This window comes from Podarcis filfolensis (assembly GCF_964270895.1).
Source record: "Podarcis filfolensis genome assembly, chromosome: 2".
Classification (NCBI taxonomy): domain Eukaryota; kingdom Metazoa; phylum Chordata; class Lepidosauria; order Squamata; family Lacertidae; genus Podarcis; species Podarcis filfolensis.
The window spans coordinates 123,038,004-123,050,012 of NC_139605.1; positions in this window are offsets into that span (position 1 = coordinate 123,038,004).

A 12,009-nucleotide genomic window follows, 5' to 3' on the forward strand; every position below is an offset into this window, starting at 1 on the left:
GTGGGTTGATACTCCTGAGAATGCGCAAGTCCTAAAATGAGACCGAAGGTGGCCATCTGACCTACTTTACAGAAGACAGTTCTCTGTCTTAAGAAACCCTCAATTTGAAGAGTTGTTCAGTATAAATCCAGCAGCAGCAGCAGCAGCAACAGCACTACCAAAACCCTAAGAAGGCAGAGAAAGAGGGGCCGTCACAGCACCAGATTTAGGGTGGTGTAGGTGGTTCCCCTGCACAGGGCACTGAGCCAACGTGCAAAATTGAGAAGATTCATAATCGAAAAGGTCCCTTTGGAGGCACCTAATTTTGGCCTTGCATAGGGCGCCCTATTACAAATGATTACCAAAGTCCACCCCTGCCCATCAGCAGACCGAGCAGGTAGAGAAAGGCACTTCATCACAGTATTGTATTTCTGTTTAAATTAAGGTCATTATTTCTGAATGTACTTTCATACCTATAAATTAGCATATGCAAATATTATTCAAAGTGATGTCTTCTTTCATGTAACTTGTAAGTTGCCGCCATGGTTATATATGAAGGGAACATGGAATCTGCTTGAGGATATCCACTCTCAAGGTAGTACCTGTTGTTGAACTCCAACTTCCATCAGTCCCAGTCACCCCAGCCAATGGTCAGGGATGGTGGGAGTTGGAGACCAGCAACATCTGGAGGGCCACAGGTTCCCCAATCCTGCCATAGACACTTAGAATGCACCTGTTCAAAAGATCAGCAAGTGTAGGCCAAAGTCAACACTTGCCGTCTCTCCTGAACTGTACCAACTGATCCCCTACTTGCCAATCTTTTGACAAGAGGCGTGCTATTTTGGGAGAGTACTGGCTTTCGCAATAGGAGTTTCTGGCACTCTGCTTCAGGATCTAAGGATGGGACCTTTGGCCCATTGCCCTCCACCCTCTCCTCCAAGTGACCCTCCTGTGAAACCCCTTGCTGACTAAGTTTCTATTTTGATTGGCAGAAGCACTTCAGGGTGTCATCAGGCCAAAGAGGGTAGAGAGACTTTGAAGGAAGTACAAATCTGAGCTATTTATTGGCAGTTATGTGTACTTTGTACCATCAATCAGTTTTGAAATACTGCACCAAATTTGGTGCCAATGAAAGCTGAAATGTATAAATGATGTCAGTTAATTAAACACATATGCATTTCTCCATTCATTGGCACAATTTGTTCTGCCCATTTTCACTACATTGTGGATTTTATTTGGGTTTTGCTAGTCATGGGAAGGGGAAGGCACAGGCGTTGGACACCTTAAAGCCTCATCTTAAATCAGTGGAAATACTTCCCAGTTAATACTCCAGTTTCTAAGATTTCAGCAGGATTTGCTGATGCACTTTCAAGTACATTTTTTTCAACCACAAGGGAGAAAAAACATGTTCTTTTGAAAAAAAGAAAGCTGAGATTTACAGATCTACGGCCAGTGCCACATTCTCTGTGGAATTCCTGTACTCCTGTGGAATTGCAGCAAATGTTTATAGATTAAAAATTGCATTCAGAATTATTTGTGGAAAATAAGAATTGGGAACAATGCTTTATTAATTATAATTTTACCCCCCCCATGAAAGTTCTTAGGGATTCTTAGGGTTCTTAGCCCACTCAGCTCACTGCTATGTGCTTGAGCCAAATGTACCCTGTCTTTTGCATGGGTGGAACAGTTCATGAGAAAGTAGGGACACCAGATGCAAAGTAGAACAGGACACTTTTGTGTACAAAGCGGGGGTTTTGGCTGGTGCCTCTCATCCTGGCAGAGGCTTCCCATCAACAGCTCTGCTTAAGAATGTGCACCAGCTGCTTATATGCTGCTGAGCCAAATTCAGAAGTCTTAAGGTTACTATACAAGGCCCTGAACAGCTTGGGACCAGCTTATTTGAGAGACTGTCTTTCCCCATATATACCTGCCTGATCTTTATGTTCAAGCCTGAGAGGCCCAATTAAGAGTAACATCTGATGTTTGCCTTGCTTCTATGAAACAGAGGACATTTGGTGTTTCTGTGCCTAGCTGGTGGAACTCCTTGCCTCTTTCTATTCAGCAAGGACCATTGTTACTTTGTTTCAGATGCTCACTGAAGCCTTTTCTGTTTACACAGACCTTTTCTAAGGCGTAGCTCAAGCACCTTGCGCATGGCTGCTCAGGTGCTACTTTCTTGTTGTTTTGTGCATGCGTTATCACCACCTGGATACTGCTGTTTATTATGCGCTATATATGCCTGTAAAACAAATAAAACAATAAAATCTGAATCTGCTGATATTCCTTCTACCGCAGGCTTCCTCAAACCTGGCCCTCCAGGATCCGTGGTCAGGGATGGGAATTGTAGTCTCAAAACATCGAGGGCCGAGTTTGAGGAAGCCTGTTCTACCGCCATCAAAGGAACAGCACCCCTGTGTTCCTTTGCATCTGGCATGAGTGCAGTTGTGGTGCTGCTGGTGTGCAAACATCTTCACCAAAAATTGCCTGAGCGTGTGGGAAGCCTCATGCCAGCAGCCCTCAAACCTACCTGCCCTTATGCAGCCAGACTGTCTGCTCCAGTTGGGTGCCCTAGCACCATGTTGTGGCTTCCCAGAAGCTCTCACTGCTAATTCAGACTATGCTAGGCTGAAATCTGCATCCCCAGCCATAGTTCTCAAAATAATTTCCACCTGTGAAAATGCCAGGGGTGCTTTTCAGCTTTCTCCTTAGGGGCAAGGAGGAAAACTTTATTCAAAATGTTTGGGAGGTGGTTGCTGCTTGTCTTTCTGGGCCTTGCCATGAAGTGCCACTGGCAGGAATTGGTGGCCACTGCTTACTTGAGCTCCAGCTGCTGCATAACAGGATGGAGAGTGGGAGCTGAGGTCAGTGTGGTGCAAACACACTGGCAGGAGCCTAGCCATTGCAAAACAGATAAGTTGGTGGGCTCCCTCTAGCTTCCTTCTATGATTTGAGTACTGTGGCATGGTGCTCCTCAGTTTCTTGAGCTAGGAAACTCAGTGCTGGTGTGATGAATGCTCTGTATTTCTTTCTTTTTTAATGAAAAGCCAGGAAGATTGGGGGTTGGGAGTTGGGAGTTGAGAAAGTAAGCTGAATCATGTGGAAGGCTGAAATGGAAAATAGCCATGTAAGCCACTGTTTTTCCTTCTGTCTGGCTTATGTTTAAAACACAACAAGAGATCTCTAGTCAATAACAGAATAAGGGGAATCTTTTCCAAACACATTCACAGAAACACAACTGTATGTATCTCTTCGTTAGCTTCTTCTCTGCTTTTCTGACTACCCAGGCCTGGGGGCGGGGCTTAACTTTATCTGGAAAATCTCCTTTGTCCCCCACAATAGTCAAACCTCCTCCACCGTCACCTTAAATAAATGGAAACAGGACTGCTGAGTCATGGTGTGGAGGCCCATTCATTCTCAGGGAGCCTTGCTCTCTCTTCCCAAGTCACTTTTGATAATGGAACATCACATCAGCACAGTCAGTGGATGATCCAAACCCCACGGAAACAAACCAAGATAAATGTTGCAATCATCAATACCCCTTAGGTCTTTTGTAGAAACTCAAAGACCGCCATTCACCCAGGCAAACTTAACTATGAGCCTTTCCCGCCTGGCATCAAATTATGCTTATAATGTCTAGAGCAGAGGGAGGAAATCCATCTCATCCTGAGGGCGGCAGTCCTAGGAAGGTCAGTGTGTGACCTTGGGATAGCTGATGTTTCTGAGGCTGGCCTACCACACAGGGTTGCTGTGAGGATAAAATGGGGAGGGGGAGAAGCATTTATGGCTCCTTTAGCTCCTTGGAGAAAAAGTAGGATATGTAATTTTTTTGTGGGGCAGGGGAATCACTGACTAAAGGCATCCCTACCAGACCCTCCAAGTGTCCCTATTTTCCAGGGATGTCCCTGATTTAGAGTAGCCATCCTGGTTTCTGATTTGATCCCAGAATGTCCCACTTTTCCTTAGGATGTCCCTTTTTCATTGGAGAAATGTTGGAGGGTATGGAGTTATCCAACCCCCCAAGCTGTCTGAAGGCAATCCTGTATAGGTAAGATTTTTTAATGTTTAATTTATTATTATTATTATTATTATTATTATTATTATTATTATATGTTGGAAGCTGCCCAGAGAGGCTGGGGCAACCCAGTAAGATGTGTGGAGTATAAATAGTAAAATTATCATGATGGAAAGGGATGTCTCTATTTTCATCGGATAAATCTTGGTGGGTATGCCCTACTATATGCAACAAACCTTAATCCCTAGTACATTTTAATATTTCAAATTGAAACAATAATACTTGTCTATTGGATTTCATTCATTTACATTGTTGGGGATCAGTTTGACACCAATATATGACTTGGCAAAGTGCACCTTTTCTCTTTTTTTTACATTGGAGGGCTAAATCAGCTCTAAGGTTGTTGGTTTTTTGCTCCCAGCAGATCCCTCTCTCTGCCCTTCTTTCCTTCTCTCCATGCTGGTGTTGCTTGGAAATGTACCATCTATCTCCTTCCAAACCATTAGCTCTTTCCCAAGTCTTCCATTCAGTTCAGTTCAGATTTATTCTCTCAGCTGTAAGGCAGCACTGACCATTGGCACAGCTGGCAACAACTAAAGCCATCTCAGCAGGGATGCTCAGATACATACAGTCCAATTTTAGATTGCCAGCTGCTTCCAGAGCTGATGATTGTCGGCCCATACTCAGACTCTTTTTGCCTGAGATTTATGCTTGGGTCCATGAAGTATATGCAGATGTGAACTGCATGTGGCCCTTAGCATAAGAACACAGTAGAGACCCTCTTTGTTATTTGCTGCCCAAATCTGAGGGAAGTTGCATCTCCACTCTTAAATCTTTGCAGAAGCCTAAGCACCCCCTTGCTGCTTCTTTTTTCTGAAACTGGCTCAGAGCAACAGAGAGTTGCTTCTGTTATGGACAGGATGAGTTTTTAAGGGTAGAATTCAATGTAACACTAAAGTTCTGTTCCATCAGTGCAAGGAACATCCTTGTGCAATGGAACATTCTCCCTTTCTGCTGCTTCTGCACCCCCTAAAACTGTTCCAGGAGTTGCCCCCACACCCTCTGGTGCAAATTTGAGGAGGGCATGGAACATGTGCAGGGGAAGGAAAGGGGGAAGTGCAATTGCACAAACAGAAATCCTTATGCTGACAGGATACAGTAGTTGAATGCCACCCTAAAATTTTATTTTGAACACGCATGACATATCTGTATGGAGAATTTCACAAGGTTTGATATGAATCCAATCCCCCACCATCTACTCTGCCCAGTCTTCAATTCTTTACTCATTTGCTTCCCTGTCTGGCCAGAAGTAGGAGTGATGCCAGTCACAGAGCAGCTGGCACCGTCTAGAATCATAGAATCATAGAATCATAGAATCATAGAGTTGGAAGAGACCACAAGGGCCATCGAGTCCAACCCCCTGCCAAGCAGGAAACACCATCAGAGCACTCCTGACATATGGTTGTCAAGCCTCTGCTTAAAGACCTCCAAAGAAGGAGACTCCACCACACTCCTTGGCAGCAAATTCCACTGTCGAACAGCTCTTACTGTCAGGAAGTTCTTCCTAATGTTTAGGTGGAATCTTCTTTCTTGTAGTTTGGATCCATTGCTCCGTGTCCGCTTCTCTGGAGCAGCAGAAAACAACCTTTCTCCCTCCTCTATGTGACATCCTTTTATATATTTGAACATGGCTATCATATCACCCCTTAACCTCCTCTTCTCCAGGCTAAACATGCCCAGCTCCCTTAGCTGTTCCTCATAAGGCATCGTTTCCAGGCCTTTGACCATTTTGGTTGCCCTCCTCTGGACACGTTCCAGTTTGTCAGTGTCCTTCTTGAACTGTGGTGCCCAGAACTGGACACAGTACTCCAGGTGAGGTCTGACCAGAGCAGAATACAGTGGCACTATTACTTCCCTTGATCTAGATGCTATACTACACAAATGCCATATACAAAGCTGCCTTTCACTAAATCAAACTATTGATCCATCTAGTCCAGCATTGTCTGCTTGGATTGTCATCAGATCTCCAAGCTCTTTTAGGTAGAGGTCCTTTGCAATCCTGGTACTTGAAAATCATCTAATAGGAAATACTGGGGTTTAAATCTGGTTCTTTCTCATGCAAAGTGTGTGCTTTGGCTGTGCCCCCTTCTTCAAAAAGTCTGCTTACATGTATCCAAGAGCATGACTGGAAATTGAATTTCCTCTTTTTACTGTGACTGCTCTTCCTGCTTTCCCTTCCAGGACCAGGGACAGCTCTAAGGTAGGCATCATTCCTCCAACAGGTTCAAGAACTAAAAGGAGGCAGGCACTTAAAGGTGAAGCGATCTAGCTTGGACCTTTACACTTCTATGTTGCTCAGTGCCATTTAGCAAGGGTGCACCAATGCACTAAGCAAGGGATCTTGGGCAGCTGGTGTGCTGGCTTATTCAGCCTGCTGCCCTCTGATGTGGTTTGAGATACCAGCATCAATAGCCAGGACAACAGCAAATTATCTTGCTAAAGGGTACCCAACATGGCACTGTCCAGTAGGTGTTGGACTAAAACTCCCATCACCCCTATTTCCCATGCTGGCTAGAGCTGATGGGAGTTCTGCTCTATTGTACCATTCCCCTTCAACTGAGCTTCAGCCAAACTTGGGGGTATGCAGACCCCCAAGGTGCTACCTTCTCTGCCCCTACATCCCTGAACCAATTGTTTGGGCCACAGCTGTGGTGTATTATGGCCAAAGTTCACTCTGTGAAGCTGCTCTGAGTTTCCCTTCCTGTGACTGCAGCAGCCAGGAAGGCACACAATGAGAAACCTTTCAGAACATGAATGCATGGGGTTCAGACTCTCAGCCTCTTACATGTGAGATGGGAGCAAGAGAAAATTCTTGAAAGGTTTGTTTTGCCTTTTGGCAACATCATTCAGTGTTCAGGTGCATGCTGGCTTCAGTAAATGGATGCTGATATGTCTCATATAACAACTGACAGTTCTGTGGAAAAGGTCAGGTTGAATCACAAGTACAAAAGGCAAAGACAGCTGATTGCGGGAATAAACAGCACAAACAGAACTGGCAGTATTGTAAGTGTATGGCAAAATCTCTTACTTTAAAGAGCCACTGATGCAATCTCTTGATACTCATCCTTCATCGTAAGCTGTGACTTGTTCCATATATTATAAGACAGCAAACCTGGACCGGACATCAAATAGGGCACACTTGACAGGCTGCTATTAGTCTTAGTTTCCTGATGAGTGCACCTTTGAGATCCATATGTTTCCAGTCATGTGAATGAGACATGCTTTTGCTTCATTCATGCTTTAGTTTTCACACAAAAACTTCTTAGGTATACCTCCAAAAACGTTATGAAATGTGTCTTGGTCAGCATCTCCAGATAGGTTGGCAGTAGTTTGGGGGTTTGAGTCAAAGAATTAGAAGGAGCCAGAAGGCCCTCTAGTGGAGAATACGGCCAGCAACTCAATTGCCGGCAATGATACCTGGAGCCAGTTCACACAGGCAGCTTTATCACTCATAGACTGCAACATTCGTTGGTATTATTCTAATTACTATGATTATTAATACTAGTAACATTGGCAGTTGCACCAATCCTATATATTTTCTGAATTAAAATTTTGGTGCTCCAGAATAATAAAACACACAATTTGTCAAGCAGCATAATGGCAGCACATCAAACAATCCAAGAGTCCACTGTGATCCTCTTTTTGTATATGTCTTTACTTCTTCCCCTTTATGCCTCAGGCAGCTGGTGGAGATCAGGAAGTCATTCATCTGGTGAGCTGTTATGGCCCTGTGCACCTCTTTACAAAGCGCAGGTGCTGGGTCTCTCCCACCAAGACATTTATAGAGCTGGTGCAGGCACCTTTGAAATAAACCAGTTGCCTGGTTTGTGGTCCTGACAAACCCTTGTGTTGTACTTGGTGCCACTCCCTTCTAGTGGCAACGGATGTGATAAAGTGCAGAGGTGGTGGTGGTGGAGACATAGTGTTGTGTGATGTTTTAGGACATGGGTGCTCCTTGATTTGATGGAGCAGGAGAGTGGTGCCAGACATACACCTGATATTTTTGTTGGTCACATATACTGTAATGTCTAGAACAATAGACCTATGCTTAAGACAGTATGGTTTTTGAGCTTTGTCTCCCTATGGGAAATGTTAATCTCCTTGACTGGGTTAGTCATTGGTTTCAGAGAGTGTTTGGGGTTAATGTGCTCACAGCAATAAATAACTTGCAATAAAATATATTCCCAGTGTAGCTATTAAAAGTGGGTCCTATGCCTGAAAGTGTTGAAAATGGATCCTTGTGTCTGAAGGGGGTGAAGACTACTGGTCTAATCTACCAGTGTTGGTGCTGACCTTTAAAGCCCTAAACGGCCTTGGCCCAGTATACCTGAAGGAGCGTCTCCACCCCCATCATTTAGCCTGGACACTGAGGTCCTCCTCCGAAGGTCTTCTGCTGGTTCCCTGACTGCGAGAAGTGAAGCTACAGGGAACCAGGCAGAGGGCCTTCTTGGTAGTGGTGGAACTGTTGAGAATCTTCAAGCCCATATCAGTCAGAGGAATTGGCCACTCTCCAGGTGCCCGGCTTGAATCCTTGTTGATCTCCCCCGTCTCGGCTCCCGGCAAGACAAGGCCAGATCTCTATCGGCCGATCCTTCTTCAAACGTGAGAAGAACACAACCACTCCTCCCCTCTTCCCTGCCATCCCCAGGGAGGGGAGAGAGACAGACAGAAATGTATTTACATGCCTTTATTTCTGTCTTTCCAGCAGTGCAGAAAAGAACATGTCTGCACTCCTCAGCAGCCACAGCAGAGAGGGAATAACTCCACCCATGTACTTCCAGTACAGGGTCATGTGACACTCTGAGCTAACATCCGGTGCTCAGTGCACATAATAGACTGTTCCTTGTTCCCACGGTACAGTCCCATAACATCAACATCCTGTTTGGCTTTCCAGCCATCTGGAGCACTCAGCAGCATTGCTCCTTTTTTGTAACAGGAACACCCTTCCATCAGATGTCAAGGAGTTAAAGAATTACACAACTTTTAGAAGACACCTGAAGGCAGCCCTGCATCTGGACATTTTTAACACTTGATGTTTTATGTTTTTAGATATGTTGTTGCGCCAACTTGGCAGGAGGGAGGCATTCCACAGAGCTTTGCTGCTGGTATCTCTGTGACCCTAGAGGCCGGGGAGACTGGCAGCAGTGCTGGGGTGGTGGTGGTGGTGATGCCCCTTGGAGGGCGCTGTCTGAGGCAGCCGCCTGACCCAGCCTTATGAGTGGGCCAGCTCTGTTGCATATACACCATGCAGTTAAAACCTTACTTGCTCCTCCCCCAAGGAATCCTGGGAAATGTAGTTTGCTGTGGGTGCTGGGGCTGAGGGGCATACTAACAGTTCTCAGCACCCTTCACAAACTACAGTTCCCAGTATTCCTTGTGGAGAGGATTTTTTTTGAAGGGTGTACACTGCTTATACATGAATCAAATTGTTTTTAGTGTATACAGCATCTTGTATGCATGTGGGGTGGGGAGAATGACTCTGACACCACACCACATTTACTGATTGCATTTACATCATTTTCCTTGGGGAGCTCTTGCTCATCTCCCATCCAGGCAGGGTGTCCAACTCCAGCTCCGCTTCGGTTTATTACCATCATCTGCTTTCAGCCTGCACCTCAATGGCTGAGAGACATTGCTACAGAGAGACTTCCCCACCAAGCAGAAGAAGCTCATTGCAGCTTTAAATCACCAGCTTCATCACTAATTTACACATCTTGGAAGGTTGGGTGTTTTTCTTTCTTTTTTTAGTTTTGGCTGGCGAACTAACTGGGTCAGAAGAAAGCATCCTGACAGCTTCAGGCCTGGAATATGGGATATTCCTGAGTCTGGGACAGCAAAGGGGGGAGAGTTGGATGATGATAGGATCATCTGTCCCTTTCAGCTCTCATTTCTCCTCCTCCATCTCTGGGGCTACTAGTCCCAGTGCAGCAGATCTGTGAACAAACTGACTTATGTCTAGATAGCTCCTGGTACAAATCCCTGCAATCAAAGGGCTTTTCCCTGCTTCACTTATGCCCTGCCTGTATATACTTCCATATTGCACACACACACTCCAGCAAGGCACAGATTTGCAGCAAAATTACCCATCCAAGTGAGTGGTCAATGGGATTGTCTCGTAAAGTTCAGCCCCATACTCCTACCTGAGCCCTAGTGCAGTGCCTGCTCTCATGATTCTGAAAAGCATCCTTGGTTAAAACAAGACCTTTCCAGCCCATTGCTGAACAACAACAACAAAAGCATGTGCAAAGAGCCTGGCATTAATACTACTTCTCTCCATTCGCCGCATAGTGTAACCAGGTCCTGTACAGCTCCCACCCAGGGATTGTCAATTATTGATGGAAATGCATTTAAGATGCCATTTTCAAAAGTGGAACACACAGCTTAGGGCTTCTGCCACTCTTCTTTCAAATTGGATTTAGCTCTGGCTATTCATTATAGAACATTGTTTTGGAAATGCCCAGCCTGGGAATCCCCACAGCTGCTGAGCCAGCAAGCTGGTAATTTATTTATTTCATGGGCTTGCTGATCAGAAGGTTGGCAGTTCGAATCCCCGCGACGGGGTGAGCTCCCGTTGTTCGGTCCCTGCTCCTGCCCACCTAGCAGTTTGAAAGCACGCCAAGTAGATAAATAGGTACTGCTCCAGCGGGAAGGTAAACGGCGTTTCCGTGCGCTGCTCTGGTTCTCCAGAAGCAGCTTAGTCATGCTGGCCACATGACCCAGAAGCTGTCTGCGGACAAATGCCAGCTCCCTCGGCCTGTAAAGTGAGATGAGCGCCACAACCCCAGAGTCGTCTGCGACTGGACTTAACGGTTAGGGGTCCCTGTACCTTTACCTTTTACCATGTATTTACAATGCCACCTCCCAGCAGTCAATTTAGCTAGTGGATAACTGCGGGTGGTGCTGTGGGTAAAACCTAGCAGTTCGAAAGCACTCCTAAGTGCAAGTAGATAAATAGGTACCGCTTTATAGCGGGAAGGTAAACGGCGTTTCCGTGTGCTGCTCTGGTGCAGGCTCGCCAGAGCAGCTTCGTCACGCTGGCCACGTGACCCGGAAGTGTCTTCGGACAGCACTGGCCCCCGGCCTCTTAAGTGAGATGGGCGCACAACACGACTGGCCCGTATGGGCAGGGGTACCTTTACCTTTACCTTTAACTGCCTTTAGCCATTGTAATGGGTGAGGAGTTTCATCCTCTGGCTATCACAAGTTGGTGTCCCTCTTATGTCTTTGACTGGAAAGCTTCTTGTATTCCACCCCCACCCTCATTCTGAGCCTGGTTCCCCACCCTAGCCGCTCTGGTTGGCTTCCAACAAATTAAAACACAATATGACATCAAACAGGGATTGAACCAAGGACTCTGCTCTGTCAGTGAGCTAGGGACCTTCCCACATTCCTCTTCTGTTACCATGTCATGGGTTGCTTAGAGGTCACACCAGTCAGGATGTCAGGCAAGGATTTTCTCTCTCTCTGACAGTAATAGGAAACTAACGCCTGCCTTCTCTCCAATAGCAGTACATCCATTGCCACCTAGTGACTAAAACTGTTCATACAGGTACTTTTATTCACCAATGTTCTTCATGCAGTAGCACCAGTCATTTCCTGGAATCATAGACTTGTAGAGTTAGAAGGGACAAGGGGGGTCATCTACTCTCTTTTGCCAGGCCTTTTGCAAGGCAGATCTCTTTTGCCAATGTGGGGCTCAAACCCACGACCCGGATATTAAGAGTCTGGTGCTCTACCACTGTTCCTAGGGAAATTAGAAAGGCACCTACAATCTGATGTTGCCTACTGAAAATGTGTTTGTTTTGCCAAGCATTTTTTAAGGATTAATCTGCTTTACTGTCAATCATTTGTTCTGTATTATTATAATGTTATAGCTTTAATGATAGCGTTTAATTATTTTGTTTTATGCAGTCTCACTATTTTTTATGAGCTTGCACACTTCTTCAGATGCATGCACA